The sequence below is a fragment of the Crocuta crocuta genome, unplaced genomic scaffold, assembly GCF_008692635.1.
Source record: "Crocuta crocuta isolate KB4526 unplaced genomic scaffold, BGI_CrCroc_1.0 scaffold36, whole genome shotgun sequence".
Taxonomy (NCBI): Eukaryota; Metazoa; Chordata; class Mammalia; order Carnivora; family Hyaenidae; genus Crocuta; species Crocuta crocuta.
Window position 1 is genome coordinate 14,082,052 of NW_027532203.1, and position 25,218 is coordinate 14,107,269.

The window sequence follows — 25,218 nt, forward strand, 5'->3', positions numbered from 1 at the left end:
AAAGGGCCTGTGTCTGTACATCTTTTTTTAACCTCGTGTCTAATATTTTCCTTATCCTTGGTGCATGATCAAAATATCCGTTGAAAGAATGCACGCAATGGGTAAAGCAGAATCAATGCTGGAGGGGATGAATGAATGGATCATGGAAATGTGACTAGAAAAGAATTGTCAGAGAAGCTCCCCAGATGGTTGTAATAACTTCAATACCTGAGACTGGCACACACACAGGTTTGCAACACAAATTGGCACCTTTAAAACCAGGATATGGGTATGCAGCCATCGAATTGGGCATTTTGCATGACATTGAACATGGGAAATTATCAACAAATATCAATCAGTAAATGAGCTTGGTAATTTTTTTTTGAGACTAGCCCCAAGACTAAAATTACAAAGCCAAGCTCTACAGTCAGAATAATCCATTTAGCATTGACCAGCCAGAAGCAACCCTACACTTTTTCCCATGACAGAACATACATCATGAGCTATAGGTGGCTGCTGTTAGGGCACCTAGGGCACCCCCCTAACAGTCTCCTATCTATGCAGGAGAGGAAGGCTTGAATGCAGAGCTATGTGTTCAGTAGCCAAAAGGAAATTCAAGGTTTACGTTTCCATACATTTCTTGACCACCAAATAAGATGCCAGCACTAATGACATTCATGGATGAATTATACCTGGTTGGACATTTGAAAAAGCCTTTGTACATCCTAATTTCAGGATATGTGGGAAAATATGACAGTGTCATTTGCCCACAGTTCTTAAATAGGATGGAGCATTCTTGCCAAGTAGCCTAAGAGCTGCTGGTGAAACATCAGTCACTTTTTACCCTTCTCTTCTTTTCTATGCACGTCTGTGCTTTGTAATTGAATCTAAATATGGCATCGGGGTATTTTTAAAATCTAGAGATTGGAAATACTTATTAGAAGAGGCTGGTTTATAGGTTGGGGGCTTGGCATTGGCAGCAGCTAAGGGGCTTGGAGAATATGGCCAGATTAAGGCTGGCCAGAAGCACAGGGAATGTGGAAAAGGCCAGGTTTGGCTTAAGAGACTTAGCGTCAGCTGTTATAACCTGGCAAACGGATAAGTAATTTTTTCACAGCCAGCAGTAAAATGAAACTTATGGAAACAATAAAGTAAATGTTCTGTCTAGCCAGTAAGTCAAATTAGAGACGAGTAGGTTTTTCCAACCAGGCCTGAAAATCAGTGTGCCTTGGTGGTCTAAGAATAGCCAGGAAGTTAACGGTATTTCAGATTCTGAATTAGTGATATAGAGCACAGGTCGACAAACCAGCCCCCTGCCTGTTTTTGTAGGCTCACCAGAGAAGAATAGTTTTTACAATTTTTAGTGGCGGGGGAGGGGATCAAAAGAAGAATAATATTTCATGACACATGAAAATCATATAAAATTTGAATTTCAGTATCCATAAGTTTTATTTACCCAGCCATACACATTCACATCCATAGTGTCTAAGGCTACTTTCTTGCTACAACTCAGTACAGAGTTGAGTCTTAGAAAAAGGCACTACAGAGCCTGCAAATCCTAAAATGTATATATTCACTATGTGGCCCTTTTTAGAAGTTTGCTGACTTCTGAATGTGCATAGTCAGAGAAAAGTAGTTCCAGGTGCATTCCTAACAAGACGAAGGCAACATGAAACGAAGTACAACATGAAACAGCTTGAACTTGGAAGAGAACGAAGATTCTTCCATGCAAGAACACAGAAAGAAGGTGGCTATCTGCAAGCCAGGAAGAGAATTCTCATCAGAAACCAACTTTGACAACCTCTTGATCTTAGACTTTCAGTCTCCACAACTGGGAGAAAATAAGCGTCTAGTGTTTACGCCACTCAGTCTGCAGAACTTCGTTATGGCAGCTCAACCAGAATAAGGTAGTTAATGAGGTTAAGTGACATGTTCAAAAAGAGGCAGCTCACTGGTGGCAGAGTGGAGACTTGTCACTCATTGCACAAATATTAAGCACTTACTGAGTGTAAAGCATCTTACGGAGGAGACAGGGACTAATGAAAGAATGACATCCATAAAAGTAGAATTTCAACCATGATAAGTGCTACCACAGAGAGAGGTATGTGGTATGAGAGATGAATAACATGAGCTGACTTAGCATGGTGAGAGGAGGTTAGCCCAAGACACAGTTGAACTGAGATCTGAAGGGTGAAGAAGAGTTTACTCAGTGGAGGAGGAAGGGCGTGAACTTCCAGACAGATGGCATATACAAAACTCCTGTGGTAGCAGGAAGTATATGGTGTTCAAAGAACCAGTGTGGCTGGATCAGAAAAGTGGGGAAAAACATGAGATGAGGCTAAAGAGGTAAGAATTGGTCAGACTTCTGATGGCCCTCTTGGTCATTTTCAGTAACCGAGGCTTTAGGAAGCATTACGGTGCTTTCAACACGAGAACAGCTCATCCTCCAGCGACAGTAGAGGGTACAGATTGGAGAAAGTGAAGGGAGCCCCAGGAAGCCTAGGTTAGAGACTTGTGGAGGCCAGTGGGCAAGGGGAGAGATGTTTGTCACTTGGACAACAGAGGTTACTTTGAAGACGTAGAGAAGGAAAGGGTTATGAGAGCTATTACAAGGTAAAAATGATCAGAATATGCGGTTGATGCAGGATGGGGTGGACAGGAAGATGGCAAGTATGATTTCATGATCCCTGTGTGTTTTAATAGGATGGATGAAGCGAGGATGTTTACTGAGATGTGACATAGCACAAGAGGAAGTCGATGTCCCTCGGCCAAAGACCACCGGGAACACATCTGCAGCTGAACAAAGGTCAGGGTACTGAGCCTCTGCAACAGGAGAGAATGCACATGATGGGAAATGGGAGAGTACCTCAGTAAGAGGGTGTTAGAAGGGACATAGGGAATTTGGGCTTCTCGCGGGCGATTTGCTCATTATACAGGGAAATGTGGTGTGCTCTACTTTGAATACTGTTAGGAAAGAGGGTAATTCTAGGACTGGGCAACTATTATTCTCTTTCTTTTTAATGTTTTTAATGTTTTATTTATTTCTAGGGGGGAGAGAGAGAGACAGCGTGAGCAGGGGAGGGTCAGAGAGAGAGGGAGTCACAGACTCTGAAACAGGCTCCAGGCTCTGAGCTGGCAGTCAGCACAGAGCCCGACGCGGGGCTCGAACCCACGAACCGTGAGATCATGACCTAAGTGAAAGTCGGACGCTTAACCGATTAAGCCACACAGGCGCCCCTGGGCAACTATTATTCTTACCTAGAAGGCCATAAGGATGGAGTGAGCTTGGGGCTGGGATTGGTAAAGACAAATCCTTGCTTATGTTATCCAGGATGAGGTGAAGTTGGATCATTCGGTGGTGGAGACAATGTTTATGCTTTTGTCTACGTTCAGACAGGATTACAGGATGATCTTGTCTGTGCCTTTTCTGAGTGGCCTTGCCTGGTGTCTGTGTTCTTTGAATCATCTATAGTTAAAAGGGGGAACACCAAAGCTTAGCTCTAATTGACAGGAAGCACCTCGCAACACCACTGCCCCAGTGACGGGGCCAGGTGAGCTCCTGGTTGTCACGGCTGCTTTCCTTCCTCAGCTGCCCCTTTCACCAAAGACAGATAAAGTCGGGCTGCAGGACATCCATCTAAAATATCCAGACTGCCACCATCACCGAGCTTTTGCTGATTAGGAGGTTGAACAGACTACAGGAACTAGTCTGTGGTGAGACCGGGGTTTGCTGCTGCCGTTCCTTTTGTTGCAGAACAAGTGGCTGAAAACCTGATAAGACAAGGGCTGCGCAGTGGCATTTATAGCTCTGGACAGGATGCAGGAGCCAACTGCAACCCAGGCAATTACCAGAAACAGAAACAAAAATGGGGATCAGTTCTTGTAATAGACCCTGAAGACAGGGACCTACATTACCAAATCCAGGCAAGGAAAACATGTCCCAAATTCCAAATGGTCTCTTCTTGAGAACCAAATGGTGCTTTCTTTTCTAGACTAATTATAGGCTTCTGTTTAGGTGCAAAAAAGAAAAAAGTGTTTGCTATAGCATACATTTCCCCTTGACTAGCTAAGAAGCAATACTGGCTATGTGATGAGCCATGAGAACATTGGCTAAGAATTTCAATTTAAACTGGTTTGCTGCGCTTCCAAACCAGAAGTTGTATCATTTATGATACCTGAGAGGGTTAGAGATAAGTTTCAGACCACTTTTTCCACTTGTGTTATTCTTGCCCTGGAAAGTGCAGCTTGCTTAGCAGTGCAAGAAGTGAGAGTCAGTTCTTCCTCTTGGAATTCTCCTGAGTAGATTGTATTTACCTCTTTTTCAAAGTTTCTTCTTGGGGATCTCATAAATCCATGGCCTGGCACCTCATTTCCTCTGGATGGAGAGGGGGATGGGGAGGGTGTAGGGAGGGAATTGTCAGTGCCAAGTAGAGCAAGCAGTGACCCTCTTGTTGGAGAAGGGCTGACTGAAGCTGTTTCAGTTCAGGGTGAATCTTGCTAAAATTATCCCCTTTGAAATTATGTATTCGAGTTTAATGTTTCAAACTCCTGATTGATTGCTCAAGTTAGAGCTGTGATAACAGTGGTTGGTGTTCTTCAAGAGGTTGAAAATGCCAGCTCTTGGGAAAATGACAGTTCTTTGAGAACTAATCAAGTTCCCTGTACATCTCTCTTCAATAGGAGGTTTATCACTAGGTTCACAAAATTGCCCGTGATGGTCTTCCCCTAGGGCTGAAGGTCCCTTACGACTACCTAGAGGTCCTGTAGAAAAAGAGGAGGCATTTCATTTTAATGCCATGTTGGTATCCCTTAGCCTTTCTGTAACCATCTCATTGCAGAGAATGTGTTGCTTGAAAATAAATTCCTTCCATATGATTTGAACACTTTGGAAAACTAGAGAATTGGGTTATCTGACCTCTGGATGTCCCTTTCTGTCCTTGGAATTCTGGGATTCCTGACCTGGAAATTGTAAAAAATATATAAGCTGATGCCATTTTGGCTACATATGAAATTAATCAATATTGACGGTAATATAACTATGGAGCTGGAAGGTGATGATGGTAAGGGCAATGTTGCTGGTAACTGTGATAGTAAAGAATTTTTACTATCAGGGAGGACAAAGGGCAAAAGAATCACTTTAATTCAATTTCCAAAGAACTTGATGAGTTTTGGTTCCTCCTAGTAGATATTGGAAATGAAAAAAATCACAAATTCACAGAGAGCACAGATGGCTTAATATAAGAGCACTAAGTTTCAATAGTTGTAAGATAGAGATTAGAGTCAGAACCATTGGGGCTAAGATAAAGATAAGGTATTTGAAATCAATTAAAGGATCAATAATTTTTACCTCCCAGAAAGGCTCACTTTATCTTAAAGAAAATGATTGGTGGGAGCCTAAAAGCTCAGAAGCTCTCCATGTTCTCTAGGATAAGGTGAACATTCAATCCCTCCAAATGTGAAGGCTACATCTGTGTTACTGAGTTGACAATTACACATGGGACCATATGGATATATTTATAATTGGTATAATGAACAGCTCCTTGTTTCCGATATTAAAAGCAAGATGATTTCAGCACATGATAAGCGAGCACAAGAAGAGACTTATCTAGCCAAATGATGGAAATAAATTTAATAATAAAAGCCCACCAGAAGAAGCAACTGCTCATATGAATTTAAAGGAAATTTTCCTGCCATCTGCTGTTGTTAGCATTTTATATCACCATATTTGCCTGCTCTCTTCCAGAGCCCAGTGCTGCTAAGCTTTTCATACAGAATAAGCTACGGGACAGGAGAACGGAGTGATGGGAGGCATGGGAGTGACTACAAAAGACACTTCACCATCTCCAGACCCAGGGTGACATTTTTACTAGTAGCATAGGAATCAATGCTGGACTTCTCCAGGAAAGCGTTTGTCATAGGACTAAAGGACAAAAAAAAAGGACCAGCAAGAACTTTGGGTGGTTCAGAGATCACAAAAGACATCAGGTAAGGCTGCTTGGCCACACCAACATCCTGCCGCCTTCCTCGGCACCCTCTCCCACTCCAGCACCACATAAAATGAAACCAAGAGGCAGTCAGCTCTAAAGATTGGGACAAAAGATATTTGGAGGAAGAACATATACATGCCTCATCAGCAAATAACCTGAGCCACTTATAGATGTCTCAAAGCCCAGGACATGTCAAAGGCCATTAGAGGGGAAACAGGATTCACCTGAAAGGCGAATCAGGCTTTGGTGGTAGTGGCAGTGAAGAGATGATGTTTGACGTCTCTCTAATAAAAGAAGAGCTTAGGAGACAAGGCACTTAAATGAATACTGGTCCAGGTAGGTCTTACCCCCACAAGCGTAGGGCAGAGAAAATGGAATTAAAGGGACTATGGGTAGAAGCAGAGAGCAAGCTCTTCATCATCTTCCAGGAGCTGCTTTGTTTGGACTGTGTTCCCAGGTAAGGAGAAAGGGAAATCTTACCTTGGGTTAGGCTCAGTGCCCGAGGGAGCTTCAGTGTGGCCAGGTTCCCCAGAAAGAGTAACCAGCTTGTCACAGAGGTTCCCCAGCGTAGACAATTTGGATTCCCTTGGAGATACTCCACAAGCAACCTGAGAAACAGAACTCCTAACAGTGGACCTTGGCAGACAATTTTCAACCCAGACAAGGGCCCACCTTCACTGAGGCCATAGCAGGGTTACCTCCAAGACTTGTGCTCAGCAGGGGGTATAAACTGCTGAAGATAGGCCAGATATACCACACCGGCATGCTCTACTCCTGCCCATGGCTCGCAGCTGTGCCTGGCAAGGAAGACCCACCTGTTGGCCGTTAAAAGCAATGAGATTTTGGTGTGAGAGCATTCTGTTGTGGTGGGGGCTAGGGGGTTGGCTAATTACTGACACAGCTCTGTCCCTGTCTAGTTGGCTATTGGAGATAGACAGACCCTGGGGGCTGGGTGGAAAATGGCCTAGAGCATGGAGCTATAGCTCTTAAAGTTGTTTTGTTTTGTTTTGTTTTGTTTTTGGTGCAAGGGAACAGTGGTATAGAGGGCTTATGAAAGTATGTAAAATGAAAGCTAAAGTTGGGGCGCCTGGGTGGCTCAGTCGGTTGAGCGTCTGACTTCGGCTCAGGTCATGATCTCACAGTTCATGGGTTTGGGCCCCACGTCAGGCTCTGTTATGATGGCTCAGAGCCTGCAGCCTGTTTCAGATTCTGTCTCCCTTTCTCTCTGCCCCTCCCCCACTCTCTCAGTCTCTCAAAAATAAATAAAAATGTTTTTTAAAATGTATAAAAAAAAAGAAAGCTAACATCAAACATCTCCCCAAAGAAATGTATATACATATGACTTGCCTTCAATTTCAGGGAGCTCACTGGGGCCCTAAAGTCTGTGTGTGCACCCTTGCTTAAAAGCTTTTTTGGATTCACAGATGAGGGCTTTATTTCTAGGACCTAGAAGTCGCACAAGAAATTTTGCAAAGTATGTTTCCTACAGCACTTGCATGGGAATCACCTGCAATGACTCAGTGCATGCTGAAAAATGCAGATTCCTGAGTCCCTCCTGGCATTAAGGAATCAAGATAATCTAGGCTGTGGTCCTGGAATTTGCATTCTTACAAAGCATCCAGGATATATTTATCATTATGTAGCCTAAGAACTGCTAAGAGTTGAAAACAACCATAAAAAAGGTCCAACCAAAACCCAAAACTGCTAGAAAAAGCTCTTCGAAACTCGTCACTCACTTGAGCTGTCAATTGATTAGGACACAAGGAGATGGATGGAACTCAGAGCTGTCTGATTGATTGAGAGGAGGAGACCCACTGACACTGGTTATGAACCAACATTTGTCCAGAGCCTGCTTTAGTTCAGGCATGTGGCTTATCCCATTTAGTTCTCACTGATTCTATTACAGATGAAGACATCAAGGTTTGGAGAGTTTAGAGAACTTACATAGGGTCATAGAGCAAAATAAGGGCAACCAGACCTTAAACACAAGCAAACTAACTTGACTTTTTTTTTTCATGTTTATTTATTTATTTTGAGAGAGAGCGAGAGAGAACGAGAGAGAGCACAAGCAGGGGAGGGGCAGAGAGAGAAGGAGAGAATTTCTCCTGTCAGCACAAAGCCTGACAGGGGCTCAAACTCACAGTGAGATCATGACCTGAGCCAAAACCAAGAGCCGGACATTTAACCAACTAAGCCCCACCAGGTGTCCCTAACTTGACTCTTTCTTGATGATAATTTTAAAATGACACTGGACTCTGTGCTGACAGCCAGGAGCCTGCTTCAGATTCTGTGTCTTCNCCCCCAACAAGTACAGAAAGATCAAGATCATACTATGCATATTTTTAGACTGCAATGCTATGAAACTTGAAATCAACCATAAGAAAAATTTGGAAAGATCATGAATACTTGGGGATTAAAGAACATCTTACTAAAGAATGAATGCTATAAACAAGACATTAAAGAGAAAATTAGAGGGGCGCCTGGGTGGCTTAGTCGGTTAAGCGTCCGACTTTCGCTTAGGTCATGATCTCGCGGTTCGTGGGTTCGAGCCCCGCGTCGGGCTCTGTGCTNATCATGAATACTTGGGGATTAAAGAACATCTTACTAAAGAATGAATGCTATAAACAAGACATTAAAGAGAAAATTAGAAAGTACATGAAAGCCAATGAAAATGAAAACATGATAGCCCCAAACCTCTGGAATACAGCAAAGGCAGCCATAAGATGGAAGTATATTGCAATCCAGTCCTTCCTCAAGAAGAAAGGTCAGTCTTAAATACACAATGTAACTTTACACCTAAAGGAGCTGGAAAAAGAACATCAAATGAAGCCCAAAACCAGCAGAAGGGAAATAATAAAGATTAGAACAGAAATCAATGATATCAAAACAAAAACAAACAAACAAAAAAAAAAAAACAAGAGTAAAACAGAACCTCAAAACCAGGANGAAGCTGCAAAAAAAAAAAAAAATTAAATTAAAAAAAAATAAAAAAATAAAATGACAACACCCAGTTTGCCCTTTACATGTCAGATTTGGATTATAAAAAAAAGAAATAAATTCATTCATTATATTTTTTGAAAATGCTGAACATATGCTGTCTTCAGTTATCTGGGAATACACTTCAGAACAAAAGATTTATTCAGATGAAACAGGAGAAGGAAATGCAAAATGTGATGTCAGCCAATTGGCAGTATATGAAGTGTGGGCCACACGGGCACTGAGCAGTTATGAGTGGGACCCACTAAATAATTGGGAATAGTTGCAGAGACTTCCTAGAGGAAATGTTGTTTTTGATCAACTCTGAGGAGTCTGTAGAATTTTGAACTAATTCAAATAGGTTTAAGTAGACTAGAATCTCCCAAAACTCTACCTCAAACTTTCCTTTTGATAAACAAGAATATTTATGGAAGGCAGAGAGAGGAATTCCTGAACAAAGAAATGTTTCTCAGTTTATAACCACCAGTTACTTAATAGCTTTCAAACATAAAAAAAACCTCATTGATAATAATACCATAGTCATAGGGGACTTCAGTACCCCACTTCAGCAATGGACAGATCATCTAAGCAGAAAATCAATACAGAAACAATAGTTTTGAACAGATATATTCAGAACCTTTCATCCTAAAGGAGCAGAATACACATTCTTCTCAAGTGCACATGGAACATTCTCCAGAATAGATCACATACTAGGTCACAAATCAGCCCCCAACAAGTACAGAAAGATCAAGATCATACTATGCATATTTTTAGACTGCAATGCTATGAAACTTGAAATCAACCATAAGAAAAATTTGGAAAGATCATGAATACTTGGGGATTAAAGAACATCTTACTAAAGAATGAATGCTATAAACAAGACATTAAAGAGAAAATTAGAGGGGCGCCTGGGTGGCTTAGTNCAAAACAAAAACAAACAAACAAAAAAAAAAAAACAAGAGTAAAACAGAACCTCAAAACCAGGAGCTTGTTCTTTGAAAGAATTAACAAAATTGATAAACCCCTAGCCAGATTGATCAAAAAGAAAAAGGAAAGGGCCCAAATAAATAAAATCATGAAAGAGGAGGGATCACAACCAAAACTGCAGAGATACAAACAATAATAAGAGAATATTAGGAGCAATTATATGCCAACAAATTGGGCAAACTGGAAGAAATGGACAAATTCCTAGAAACATGTGAATTTTCAAAACTGAAACCAGAAGAAATAGAAAATTTCAACAGACCCATTACCAGTAAAGAAATTGAATCAGTAATCAAAAATCTCCCAAAAAATAAGAGTCCAGAGGCAATGGCTTTCTAGGGGGAATCTACCAGAGGATAAAGCTAACCTAAGTAAGCTAAGGTTGAATGCTTACTGTGTGCCAGGCACTGTATTAACTCACTTCTTATAAACACATTTGGGGTTATGTGTTATTATTACCATGCCCAGTTAAAAAAAAATTTTTTTAATGTTTACTTATTTTTGAGAAAGAGAGAGACANAAGCTATCAACACATAGCCCAAGGCAGGGCTCAAACTCACAAACCATGAGATCATGACCTGAGCCAAAGTTGGACACTTAAGAAGAGTTTCTCGCACTTGAAACATGTTTATTTTAGCTCTGAGCAGTGTTTTGTTTGCTTATATAGGGCAAACAAATAGGGCACTGACCCTATTTCAAGTGCTTCTCCTCTTTGCTACTATCCCCAACTTTAATCCCACACTTTAGCCTTTGAGGGCCCATCTTTTTAAAGCTTGATTGACCGACTGCCAAAAAAAGAAAAGGAGGAGAAGAATTTATAAAGATATATAACTGCCTACCCATGGGTTCACCTACAACCCATCTTGGAGAATGGTGCACACCTCCACTCCCCTAAAAGGGTAGGGGGCACTTGGATAGCCCACTCAGATGGAGGCTCTAATGATTCAGCAAGATATACCCCAAAATTGATGGTAAATGTTCAGCTGCCCTTATAAACTAACCTCTTACAACAACAACATGACTTGGAAATCATTACCTCCAGATGTGCCTGTATGTTCCTCAATGGAAGGACTTATCAATCTAAGCTTTCTTGTGAACATTTTTCAATACTTTCCTTTTGTTCATTTCCTTAGCCCTGTTGATCTCTGAGGGTTTCTCAGTGTTATTTCAGAGACTCTGGTTGACATGGGAATGCTGTTGCTTCTGGCATTCTCAGCTCCGTCTTCACAGAATGCCATCCTCGGCAAGATATTAAGAGCTAACGTTATTAAGTGCCATGTGCCAGGTGACATTCTCAGCAATCACATGTATTTACTCATTTAAATCTTTGCAACAGATCAATGCGTTAGACACGGGAACACAAAACATCCCAGCCATTTGCCCAAGATCACAAAGCTAATACGTGGCGCAGAAAGACTTAAGCCGTTCAGTTTAGCTTCAGAACCTGTGTGCTCCACCAGTATGCTCGTTGCCACCAATATGTCTATATTTCAACCCTAATGACATCTATTGTGGCTTTACTTATTTATGCTATAACACCAACTCACACACACACTTTGTTGTTGTTGTTTTTTAACAAGCTCTGGCCAGTTTTATTAAAGAAAAATTTTTGCGTGATTTACCTTTCACCAGTCTGCTGGCTTCTCATGATATCGGAATAGCCTGGATCAATGACAACCAGTGTGCACATTCTAGAGAATCTCCCACATGTTGTGCTCAACTCAATTTTATTGCCACGGCAGTGGTGAACACTGGTTTTGGCCACCATGGTACAGGATCCTAGTTCAGATTTCCTCAAGGCTGAGCAGTTGTTGGCAAGGATGCCCAGTTTCACTTTGCCATGTCTGATCATTTTCAGAGTGTGCTTATACCCCAGAGCTTATACTTTCTACTTTTTATAATGAGTTGGAGCCTTGAGTTGATCGACTCCAGTGACTTTGTCATCTTCTTTGGGGGCTACAAACCTCTTGCCTTCGTAGTCCCGCAAAGGGAGGGCGATTGGAGAACCCCAATCCAGAGCGGCCGCCAAGATGGCCTGGAGTGAGGTCGGAAAGCTCATGAACACCTATTAGCACATATGCTGGAGCAGGAACATTTTCCTAAAGATCATAAACATTATTCTGTGGGCAGGTCTGCTGGTAACATGACGTACTTACCCTTGTAGGTCAAGGACCTTTGGTCCCTAGCTGTTATCAGAATTCTCTCTCTTTGTATTATTCAGGCAGTAATAACAATAGCTACCATTTATTGAGCAAACTTTACATTCTTTATGATTTTAAAACCATCCCTGCAAAGTTGTAAAACTGATTCAGTTTTTAACCTTACGAGTCAGACAGGTCAAGTGGATTGTTTAAGATCATCAGCGGGTCTGTGGAGATTTGAATCCAGATCTGTCAAAGTCAGAAGCCCCTGGTTTTGCAGCTACTATTGCAGCCTTCTTCCTAACCCTTAAGCACAACCAGCCTAGTGTAGTCAAATAAATAGTTGGATAAAGTGACTGTCATCCTTATGGAACTATTAACAGCCAAAGAATGAAGGAAATGTTGGGGTCCAAGAGCAGGCCACCCCAAGATGAGCCACTTTGGCATAACGATTATTTTGAGTGAAAAAGCAATCAAAACCCAGAAGATAGAAGAAAAGCTCTTTACCTCTCCCTCATATGCCTAAAAAGAATTTACAGGGAGAGAACTATCACCATAGATAACTGCATTAGGATATAAACTAGGTGTGGTTGACAAGGAAGGCACCTAATAGGACCTGTTTGGGTAAAGTCCTCTATGCCCCATTGTTTCTGAGTGGCCCGGAAAATATTTGCTTCCCAAACCTTTCTTCTTTTTCATCTTCCTGTGAATTGCTTTCTTTCCTTCAAAAGAAGCTCCAGACCCCCACCCCTTCTCCTTAGTCCAGAACGACATATATACCTTATTGTGCCTACCTTTGGGATTTCCATGTCTGTGTGGATTCCCTGTACGTACACTATTATATTTTATTTTCCCCTGTTATCCTGTCTTGTGTCAATTTGATTCTCAGTCTGGCTAGAAGGATTTTGAAGGGAACAGGACATTCTTGCTCCCCAACAGAACCATTGGCCGTAATTAGGCATAAATTCTAGATTTTAAGGGAAAAATAATTTGTAAAAGTTCAGAAAAAAGGTATGAATGACTCATTGGCAACACTCTAAAAGTCAAAATGTCTAAAAGAAGAAAGAAGCTTCACGGGAAAGAATTCTCCCCTAACACTAACATATGTCTCAGTCAATTTGGGCTGCTGTAACAAGTATCACAGCCTGGGAGGCTTATAAACAACAGAAATTTATATCTCACAGTTAGGAAGGCTGGAAGTCAGAGGTCAAGGTCAGCATGGTGGGATTCTTGGAAAAACCCCCTTCTGAGTTGCACACTGCAAACTTCTCCTTGTATCCACACATGGCACAAAGAGAGTAAGCCAGCTCCTTCCCTCTTTTATCAGGATACTAATCCCATTCATGAAGGCTCTTCCCTCTGGACCAAATCACCTCCCAAAGGCTCCATCTCCAAATACCATTACATTGGGCATTAGATTTCAAGATATGAATTTTAGGGTGACACAAACATTCAGGTCATAACAGCAAATGACATAGATCAAGAAGAAAAAAGGGGAAGTGCCTTTACCAAAAACAAACAAAACAAAAACAAAAAAACAACCAAAAGTAAACAAAAATAAACAATGCAGAAAGCTTTCTAATCATCACATTTTTAAAAAGAAATGCCTGAAATGTGAAAAGAAGCACTTATACACTTATAACCAAGGAATATTAGCCAGGCATAATGATCCTAGGAATCAGAGAGTCCAAATTGCCCCAAGGATTAAAAATCTATGTAAGGGCACTAAAAGGGGGTTTTGGGCTGGGCTCAGAGCCAGTAGAATGAGGAACGAGGGGCCTGTTGGAGGCAAGTGATATCATGTTAAAAGCTAACAGAGAAAAGCAGGTCAATTCAACTCCTATATTGCTCTCTCTATGGAGGAAAGTGATCTTCACACTGGGAAGGCTAGAACAAATATGGTTAGTAGGAAATTGAAACCTAAGATAGGCAAGGAGGCAGGAAAACACCTTGCCACTCAAGTGTGTTCAGGCAAATGACATCCCCCTCTACAGAGGAAGGCATGGGGTGTAAGCGGCTGCAGGGAGCGATGGAGGATTGGAGAGGATTTGGGAGAACAGAAACATGCTCCAATTAAAAAAAAATGTAAATAGGCAGATTACAGAAAGGTAAAAATTATCTAGATCTGAGAATAATTTTTTATGGATATGTAGACTTTCATTATGACAAGCATATCCATAACCATAAAGATCTCCTTAAAACAAAAACATGTCCCAAGTATCTTTGTTAATTAGTGATCTAAAATGGGTGCGCCTGGGTGGCTCAGTCAGCTAAACATCAGACATTGGCTCAGGTCATGATCTCACAGGTCATGATCTCACAGTCTGTGGGTTCGAGCCCCGCATCCGGCTCTATGCTGACAGCTAGCTCTGAGCCTGGAGCCTGCTTCCTATTCTGCATCTCCCTCTCTCTCTGACTCTCCCCTGCTCACGCTGTCTCTCTCTCTCTCTCAGAGAGAGAGATTGAATTAAAAAAAAAAAGTAGTGATCTAAAATGAAGTAAAAATTGGGGTGCCTGGTGGCTCAGTCAGTTGAGTGACCCAGTCTTGATTTTGGGTCAGGTCATGATCTCACAGTGGTGAGATAGAGCCCCATGTCAGGCTTCATGCTGGGGGAAAGGGGCAGAACCATCTCCTGACGTGGGGGTGACAAAAGACAGAGGTGGCTTTCAAAAATGCTAGGGACGTAGCTTCAAATTACAGTGAGAATCTCTTGGGAGAATCAAAGCCCTTTAGCAGACACATTTTAGGGCAGTTAATGAAATGCTTAGTATCTCAGTAGAAAACTGTCTCAACAGTGAAATGACATAAGAATCAGAAGCATATTCTGCTGTGACACGTGGTAGTTGACATTTTCCCAAACAACCACCACAAGTCTGGGGTCCTCAAGAGACCGATGTCTCCCAGCTACATGACCATCTGCACTCGTATTTCACTGAAGAACAGGAACTCTGCTGGCCACTCCATGTTCTGGGTGGAGAACGCCAACTGGTTTTATGTAGCCTAAATCTAAAATGGCATCAACTGCCCTCTTTAGTGCATCACCCCACAGAGCTGGCCCATCCAGTTTCATCTGGAAAATAACCAGTTCTTGGTCTCACTCCTTTGGAGGTTTTTTGGACCATGGTATGACATAAGTAACCTCAAACTCTGGTTTATCAGTGAGCCAAATTTGGAATGAGAAGTTGTTCCTGGCAATCCTTATTTTTGGTCAAGCCTTTCTGAACTTCAGTTCCATGAGCAAAACTATCAATACTTCCAAGGCATCTGGGTTGTTCAATCGGTGAAGCATCCAACTCTTGATCTCAGCTCAGGTCTTGATCGGAGCATGGTGAGTTCAAGCCCTGCATTGGGCTCTGTGCTGGGCACTGAAGCCTATTAAGGAGAGGGAGAGAGAGAGAGAGAGAGGAGAGAGAGATTGAGAGAGAGAGATTAAAAAAAAAAATCATACTTCCAAACATGAAACACTTTATTCACTCCACTTCCAAATTTTATACTTCAGAATCCAACCAATTCAGTGTCAACTGTCCAAAGATGAATGGTTTTCTTAATATTTTCTGGAAACTTATTTTTCTTTAAAAGTTTAAGGCAGTAAGTATGAATCTCATAGAGTATTTCATCATATTGTCTGCCTCCCCCCCCCCCGCANGAATGGCTGTGTGTCCAGATGCCTCAGGAATCAAGCCTGGTGGTAGCTTCAAGTGCTGGGAAGGTCAGCCAGTCGGTAGTCTTTCAAAGGTCCCTCTTCCTATGGTTTCCTTACTGGAAATCAGGACCTGGCCAAATTTTTTAACGTTTATTTATTTTTGAAAGAGTGAGAGTGAAAGAGCATGAGTGGAGGAGGTCAAAAGAGACAGGGAGACACAGAATCCAAAGCAGGCTCCAGGCTCCTGATCTGTCAGCACAGAGCCCAACGCAGGACTCAAACTCACCAGCCAGAAGATCATGACCTGAGCTGAAGCTGGAAGCTTAACTGACTGAGCCACCCAGGCACCCCAGGACCTGGCCAATTTTTAAAAGAGTAAATCTTTTTTAGTATTTAAAAGATAATTATTAAACATAATTACTTGTACCACTATGATTTTTTACAAAACAAGCTTTACCAAACTAACCTTGTTTCTGTGCTAAGAAGTTATAAGGGAAGCCAACCTTTTCCTGGGTCAAGATTTCAAGAAGTCATTGTCAGACTATCCCTATGGATAATGTGGATAAGCATGGAATGAAGGACAATTATATGTAGAAGGGTTTTCTTAACTAGTTGACTTACTGAGTATGCATGCTACTGATAAACTCAGTTCTGTCTATCTGAAAAGTAGTGAGTGATGATGGGGGGGGGTTGTTCTTCTTATAAAAATATATGTATTTGGCACATTTTTAATGAATCATATAAATATATAGAAATCAGATATATGGTCTTTTGATGGAATGTTTTGAAGATATTTTGACAGCCATGTAAAACAGTTTAAAGAAATGTTCCCAAAGTGCCAGTTAATATAATTATATACACACTGACTTCCTGATCTTCATCCCATTTCTGAGTGAATTTTAGGGGTACAGTAAGGTCAAACCCAGGGATGGGATGAGGCTTTGAGGTGTTCATTATTCACATTTCTAAGAAACAAAAAGATGTTTTCATATTTTGATGTGCCCATTTTGATATAATCACATCAAAGTTGTCACATCAAAATGTTTTTTCCAGACTTGATTCCCATACATCATCCTCATCACAGGTTTTGAAACTCCATAGCAATAAGGATAGCTCTCTTCAGCACTTCAAGAGGAGTTTACTTTCTGGTTGGCAGTAATTCACTGTGCTTCGAATATTTGTGAAGACAGAAAGACGGAGGGGTAGCTGACGTGCTGGCTTTGGAGGCAGGGTGTGATAGGTCTTCACCAAGCCAGATGGCTCCTTCTTGCCTACAGGAAATACAGGTAAAGACACACAGCACTCTAGTTTCTTTGGTTGTGAGCAACTGAAATAGACCCTTGGTAACCTGAAAAAGAAAGGACTTCATAGGAGGGATACTGGGAAGTGCTTGCAATAACAGTTAANAGGGGGATGTGTGAAAAACAGAGTCTTGGAAAAACCCGGAATCAGAGCAGCTGCAGGGATGTCAGTAGAGAACACACACTGCTTCTATCCCACCGACCACATGTCCGTCAGCGTCTCTGCCCCAGTTGTGGTTTGTGTCCTTGCCCTCCCCTCCTGGGACTGGGCTGTTGAGGTCATGTGACTGACAGCCCAGCCACATGCATGCAGGAGGGCGGTGTCCCAAGGGAAAAAGAAGGGCATGATCACTAGAGGAAAGGGGCAATCTGCTGAGAAAGAAAGAAAAAATAGATCCACTGGAGACCTGAACTTCAGTCAAATACTCATGTTGGAAAAATACGAGTTTGGTCTCACCCGCTTCATGAAAACAGGGGCTTAGTTGACTGCAGGCTCCGTGAGGGCGCCGACACCACGCTGGTGGTCCCAGAATCTGTGCCACTGTGGCCCTCAGAGGCTCCACCCCTCCATGGCACTGCCACCGTCCCTGCCCTGCCGTGGGGGGCTTCTGGGCTCAGGGACATTCCCCTTCTTCATCCTCTGGCTCTCAGGGTGGTAGCTGCTTCCTGTGGTCACTAATGTCTCCGTCACATTTGCCTCTTGGTTCCCTTTGTCCTTCCACAGCTGCGTAAAAAGCTCCCATATGAATCTGTCTCTACTGGGAATGTTGGGAGTGTTTCTACCTTCCTTTCTGGATCCTGATGGATGTGCTTGCTGAGGCTCGCGGTAGGACGGGGAGGGAGTTTCATACCATGTCCGACTTGGAACGTGGGTCTCATATAAAGGGAGACTTAGGGAATGTGATAACTGGCTTCTCCTATCTGAAGAGCTTTCATCTGAAAAGGGGATTATATTTATCCCGTGTAGTTCCAGAGGACAGAAGCAGGATTAGCGAGCAAGAGTTTCAGGGAAGCAGCTTTCAGTAGAAAGTAAGGCCGGATCCTCTAAGCACTTGAACTGTCCACAACAGAAGGCCCTGGGCAGCTTTCTGGGGGGGTTAGTCAAGCAGAGGATTACTTTCCATGTCCCCGAGACACTGGAGAGGTGCCCACCAGAGTGACATGCTAGGCCGAATCAGCTCTCAAGGCCCTAAACTCTCCCTGCAGAATCTATAGGCTTCAATTAAGGATTTGCTAATTTTCTGTCGGAGCTTAAAGGCAAAGCTAGTGTGCTTAGTGGCCTGCAGAAAATAGTAACAATTATCCTGTAGGATTTACCGTGGCCCCCAGAGTAACTTAAACCAGTATCTCCTACTTTAGGGTTGAAGAAATTCAACTTCCCACCATTCTATACCCAGCTGAGACCTAACACCCTTTAGTAAGAGGATTCTTCTCATTTGCTCACCTCCCTGGATCCATGCAGTGTACCTGGGATTTACACCCAGAGGCCCTTTGGGAGGGCCCAAGCTGACCACGGCTTATAACTAATGGAATGAAATGATTCTAGTGTTCTGAAAAGAGTGGCTCATGCTTTGTGAATCTTGTTTGATGAATTCACATCTCAGAATCCTTCTATCACAGCTTGAGGCTTCCCCCCGTCAGCTCTGGGTTCACAAGGGATGGGGGGGACAGTTATGAGGGGACCAGACGAGACTTCAGAATCCTGAGATTATCTCCCCATCACCTTGAAGGTCCCACCACCCTTCCAATTCTTGCTTCAGCTGTCATTAATCAGGGCACATCCTATACATCCCACCCTTCTGAGGTCTGGGGCACGTAGCATGAGCCTCAAAATGGCTGTTCTCCATACACCTGTTTTCCTCTCCTGGAGCAGCACTGCCTTCAATCCCACTGTGGCTGTTTGGGGAAAGGCGGGGAGAAAGCCATTCCCTCATGAGACCCGTTAAACCAAATACAGAAACATAAAATTCTAACTTCTAATATGCTCAGAAAATGGTAACTTCTAGCACACTAAAAGAATCATTCTCTTATATTTTCCAATGGGAATGTTGGAGGAGAGAGGAAATGCCATGATTTGCCCATGGTCACATACCCCAGATATAACAGGGCCAGAAATTAAACTAGAGTTCGTTTTGATCTAGTCCAGGGATGCTCCCCTGACTCACCACAATATTATTGTTTCCAACAATCCTACTTTACATGAGCGAAAATCCATGGAATTAAGTGTGTCAGTAGCTCAGCTGGGTTTTCTAGCAAGTGAGGGTTCAAGCCGACGGTGGGACATCAGTGGCCTGGAGGTTGCATCTTCTGCCAACACAACACCTTGTAGTTAATTCTACTTTCTATTCTGCTTCCCTTTCACTTTTCCCAATATTCTTCCCATTCCTCTCATGTCATAGGGTGATTGCCCAGAAGACAAAGGGAAAATGTCCGAGGATGGGTGGGCAAAACCATGGTTTAGGGACATCAGGGTGCCAAACACCTTAAGACATGGACACACTTGGGGCACCTGGGTGGCTCAGTCGGTTAAGCGTCCGACTTCAGTTCAGGTCATGATCTCACGGTTTGTGGGTTCAAGCCCCACATCAGGCTCTGTGCTGATGGCTCAGCCTGTTTCAGATTCTGTGTCTCCCTCTCTCTCTCTGCCCCTTCCCCATTCATTCTCTGTCTCTCAAAATTGAATAAATGCTAAAAAAAATTTTTAAAAAGACATGGACACACTTCTGTGCCAAAAAGTCCAACAAGAACAAAGAATAACTTGGGGTTAAACAACATCCTCTTCCTAAAGCGGCTCCCCAAAATGAGAGCTCTAAGGCCATGTTCTCCTAAGAAAAAATGGTTGGTTAATACCTGGACTGAAGGAGTAGACTGGGTAGAAACTGGTGCCAAAATGGAAGCAAAGAGCAGGAATACAGAATACTGTGATGGGGTGAGGGGTGGGGGTTGGAGAGGGCACGGCAGGTTGTCTCATGAATGGGCCCACCCATGGGATCCACTCTCCCTCTGCAGGTCAGGGACCCCTCCTCATCTTCCAGCTCAGAAGAATTGAACTGCAGTGCTCATCCAACTCTGCTCTCTGTTTCTTCTCCCTCTGTCCCCTCTCTGGCCACCCTTCCTATTGTTGCCCTCCCTGTCCCTTTCTGTCCCTCAGCCCTCTCTTTGCCCGCCCCCTTCCAGTCTGAGGCAGCCACCTGGGGACCCTGCTATCCAGTAATTAGCCTGAGCAGCTGCTCAACCAAACAAGCTCCAGAGATCCGCAGCTGGGAGAGTGGAGTCCTGCCTGGAGGAGGGGGAAGCGGGGGCAAGGTCCACCGAGCCTTCTCAGGTGGCCAGATGACGCCTAATTAGGCCCCCTGCTCTGGGGGCCTCACCAGATGGGCAAAGGCCTGGAAGTCCTAGTGAGCCAGCAAGACTCTGTGGGAACTCCCAGCGTGTGGTTTCCTTTCCAGCTGCCTCTGGGGCTGTGGGGGAGGGTGGTTAAAATAGTAATTGGCGCCTCCGGTCAAGGGACCTCGCTTTTCCCTGCCAGGAGGGGAGACGTTGTGCTTCCCAGTGGTGTAAACCCACCCCCCCCAACGCTCTCCCCCCTACTTGCAAGCTTGGAGTCTTAGTTGTTGATGCTGTTGATTGAAAATGATTTTTTTAGGCGCACACCAGAGGAGCAGGCGCTAGGAACATTTTTATAAATCTAAACAATGCACACCATGCACTCAGGAAAGGCACAATTAAACTGGAAGGGAAACATGAAGAAAATGCGTAGGTTTCATTCTTTCCGTCTCCCCAGCCTGCAAAAGTGAGCTGCAAATGGCGTGGCAGAGGGAGAATGGAGCAGTAAATGATTTCGTTTTGACAGATTGCGGTTTCTGGGCACAGAAGTCAGGGCCAGACAGTAACAGGAGGCAGACCTCTGCGGAAGGTGCAGGGTTTAGATTGCAGAGCGGGGCCACTGCCTGCCAGGGAGAGCTGCCCTGTGGCTTTCTAATCTGCACGGCTGTGGCACCTCCCCCTGCCCCTGGATGTGGCCGTATCTACAAGAAAAGAAAAGTCATAAGGGACAGGCAGGGAAGCTGAAACTGTGGCAGCCTCTTCCCCGCAAGTCCAGTTACCAAAGAGGAGTTTGCCTTTCAGGACCCCAACCGGGCATCACGGGAGATACTCATGATGAAGGTTACCAACGTTAAGGGGGAAAATTTTCAAGCAGAGCTAAGTATGGACCAAATGACCTCTTTGCCCTTCCCTCTTTTGGATTTCTCTAACTCCTTGTGTGACAAAGAACATCTTTGCCTTTGGATGAAGATAGTGATACCTGTAGAGCTTAAATCCTTAACTCAAACGGCTTTATTACAGTAAAGTAAAGGTCAGGAAAACCAAGAAATCTTTTCTACCTGACACCATAGCCCTTGCGTCCCTGTTTGTGATACCCTAGAAGCAACCATATGAATTCGGAGCAGATACTCGCTTGGTGCTCTCCTTTTTCCAGCTGTGAGAAAGTGAACTCACATCAGGATTGATTTTACCTTCTATTCACCTTCTAGCCCAGGAAAAAACTTGGAACTTTGGGGGAAAACTTCCAAAATAAAATAACAAGGCTGAGAAAATAAGTATAAGAATTATTGATTTTGATATTTCCTCTTTATGCTTGTTATTAATGCGCCTTATTTGTGAGACCTATTTGTGGATGGGACGGGCTATATGTATGATTACATTTTTGGCCAGCAGAGGACCAGGCTGGCAGAAGAATGTCTTTGAGAAATCTCTGTTCTCCGTAGTTTCTGGAGTATAGCATATTTTCTGCCAGTTCAGGCTGATACAGTGGACATTAATTGTTAATGCTCCTACAGCAGCCATCTGCTAAACCCTTGACGCCTTGGAAATCTGGGGAAACAGCGCCATCTAGCAGCCCTTGCTCTAAGTGCTTCAGAGCTGGGTTTATCTGTCATGGAGTGAGTGACCAGGTGGAAAAGGCCACCATTCTTGTGAGACTGACCAAGTTGGTAAGATGCTTTCCACAAGTCCATCTTGGTTATCAATGAGCACAATCGGTTTGCAACAGCTTGGAGTGCATTTTGCTTTAGATAAGTAGCTCAGCTTAATACTCTAGATGGATAAGCCAGATTTCACAAAACTACATTAGCATGCAGCATTTCAAAACATACGACAGGGAAAAGGCAGTCTTTTCAATAAATGGTGCTGGGAAAACTGGACAGCTACCGGCAAAATACTGAAACTGTGTGACTTTCTTACACCATACACAAAAATAAAGCCAAAATAGAATGAAGACCCGAAACAAGACACGAAAACATAGGGCGTTTTATCCATGAGATGCTTTGGAGCTAAGCATTTAAAAGATAAGGAAATTTGGGGTGCCTGGTGGCTCAGCTGGTTAAGCGTACCACTGTTGATCTCAGCTCAGGTCATGATCTCACGGTTCACAGTTTTGAGCCCCACATCTCCATTGGGATTCTGTCTATCCTTCTCTCTGCCCCTAACCTGCTTGTGCTCTCTCTCTCTCTCTCTCAAAATAAATAAATAGCCTTTAAAAATAAATATCAGATAAAGGGCTAGTATGCAAAATCTATAAGGAACTCACCAAACTCCATACCCGAAAAACNCCATGGGGGAAAAGGGGGAAATTAGTGAGGGAGGGGGAGGGAAACCATGAGAGACTCTTGAATGCCAAGAACAAACTGAGGACTGATAGAGGTGGAGGGGAGGGGAAAGGGGTGATGGGCATGGAGGAGGGCACTTGTGGGGATGAGCACGGGGTGTTATATGGAAACCAACTTCACAATAAACTATTTAAAAATTAATTAATAAGAAACATGTGCCCAGGGAGAAAAAGATACCTACCTCTTCAAGGTCACTCAGCTAGTTTGTGGTTGAGTCAGGCTCACAAACTAGAACAAATACTACTATTCACAGAATAGGAGCCACCTTTTTTCAAAGGCTAGCCAGAGATGAAGATAGGAATAAGACACAGAAGTGAGAGCAGCCCTCAATAAACAAAAGTATGGGTCTCTTTCTGAATCTACGTAATAACCATGGTATGACAAGGCATATATTAAACACAAGGACAGATTTTGGCCTTTGTCTAGGACACAGGCAGACAGCGGTAGATAGATCTTTGATTAACTCTCCAAAATGTCACTGAAATGGCTGGAACAAATGTTAAGGCTATTCCCCAACCCAACCTCTCTGTAGTCTGGCCAAAGTTCTCCCTCAGAGGAGAAATACTGCAATTTGAATTTTGGGAGTAGGGGTTTTCAGGTTTTTCTCCTCCAAAGGCCCTTTGGAGCTTTGACTTTAAATATATCAGAGGCTCTTTCTCTTCCTTGATGAGGAACGTTGTGGGGACTCTGCCTGTCAGGGCTGGAAGGGGCCTTCGGGATGAGCCCATCCAACATGCACATTTGAATTGCCTGGAGGAGATGTTCAAAATGTCTAGTGCTAGGTCCCTACCCCAAACCAATGAACAAAATCTCTAGTATAGAGCCTAGGGATTAGTAATGTTTAAGTTCCCTGAGTGATTCTAATATGCAGCCAAGGTTGAGAATCACTAGCCTGTAGCCCCACCTTTCTTCTTAAAGATGAGAAAACCAAAGTGACGTGCCCACCAACACACAGGAAAGTCATGGCAGAACTGGGACCTGATTTTTCTTCCCTGTCCTTCATGGTCTGCTACAGTATACTATGTCATGCTCAGCTATGCGGCATGCTAGACCTCACCAGCCACCAGCCAGACAGCCAGAGCTGTCACCCCATGCAGGCACTGCCCCAAGGGACAGCCATCTGCGAGTAGCTAGTCATGTATGGGAAGTGCTCTGAGCACTGGGTAAACTCAGCATTTAGGAACCTGAAAGAAGACATGCTTTCTCATCTAACCAATGCTGACCAATGTGGGGGTGCTGCCAATTGGTAATATATTTTTTCCAACTGTGACTTTTGGAACTGCAGAAATAACCACAGAGTGGCTTTGAGGAGCCCAGGACCTACTTTGAGGTGGACCAGAACCAAGATCCATCTATCATCTGACTGGTGGACGGTAGTGGCACTTTGGGTCTACAGGTTTCACTAGTTTCTGAAAATCCGGTTCCACCCCTTTCCTCCTGCACCATCACCCTGACGAGCAGCCATGGGCTCCGTAGGGAAGGTTGTGAGGAAGACTGACAACATACACTGTTGGCTGTGCAGTGGGATTTCCTCAGTGGGGCTTTTCCTCCCTATCACTCGAGGGCCTCTGGATCTAAGAACCAGCCCAAGTCTGGGAATTGGTTTCGGGTCCATAACCTTCTATTGACCTTTGCCACATCTAGAGCTTTTCCATTCATGCAAATCAAGTAAGCCTTTAGTAGCCTACCCATCTGTTTCAGTTCAAGGACTATCACTATCAACTAGCCAATGCAACATTCGGATGGTCATACTATTCTGATTACTGCTTTGGCTCTGCTAACCCTTTCAGCAGCCACACCCACCCTGTCTGGCAGTTAAATACCATCTCTTGCTCCCAGGTTCCATAAACCCCACTTAAGTCAGGGAGTCCAGTCTAAAGACAGCAGCCTCCACTGTCACTCCTGGCCCGCAGAGGAGAGCCACCACAGAGCTTTCCAAGGATATTGGGCTTCTCCCCCCACAAATACATCTCACCCAAGTCTGATGAAAGGATTACCCCCTGGACCTTCTGGGGAGAATACAGTCAGGAGATGGGGGAGCTGGTGTCATATTAGACACCTGCTCTAACATTCTCATCTCCCAAAGCTTTCAGATACCTTCTTCCTCTGCCTCACTGAGGATTTCCAAAATAGGTCTTCCTGCCCCATCCCACTTGTCAAAGTCTGTCCAAGACTCATTATTTTTTTGTCTTCATAACAAATCAAAATCCCAGTGATTCCAATATCAACATCTTGCTTCCAAACATCTCTGAGGCTGTTCCTCAAACCTTAAAATAGCTATAAAAAAAATCCTGTTCAACAAAGTGCCCCTGGTTTTACAGAAATAGCAGATCGTGAACCATGAAATGAACAAGTACATCAATACCAAACATTTAGAGGAGAAGAATGACTCAGGAAATCTTAGCATAAGACTCTTTAGATGAGCTTTGCTGTGACCAGGAATATACCATCAGGCCATCGGCATGAATATCCCAGGCTGAGCCTCTCTGCCCCACTTCCTAGTATCACCCTCTGCTTTCAACCAGACATGCAAAAGT

General features: G+C 43.5%; 2 pseudogenes; both read right to left on the minus strand.

The window, feature by feature from the left end:
- Positions 1-11,517: 11,517 nt before the first annotated feature.
- Positions 11,518-11,870, minus strand: LOC144242594 (large ribosomal subunit protein eL30 pseudogene; annotated as a pseudogene).
- A 2,986-nt stretch (positions 11,871-14,856) lies between these two features.
- On the minus strand, positions 14,857-24,127 carry LOC144242595 (protein NipSnap homolog 3A-like; annotated as a pseudogene).
- Between the last annotated feature and the right edge of the window lie 1,091 nt (positions 24,128-25,218).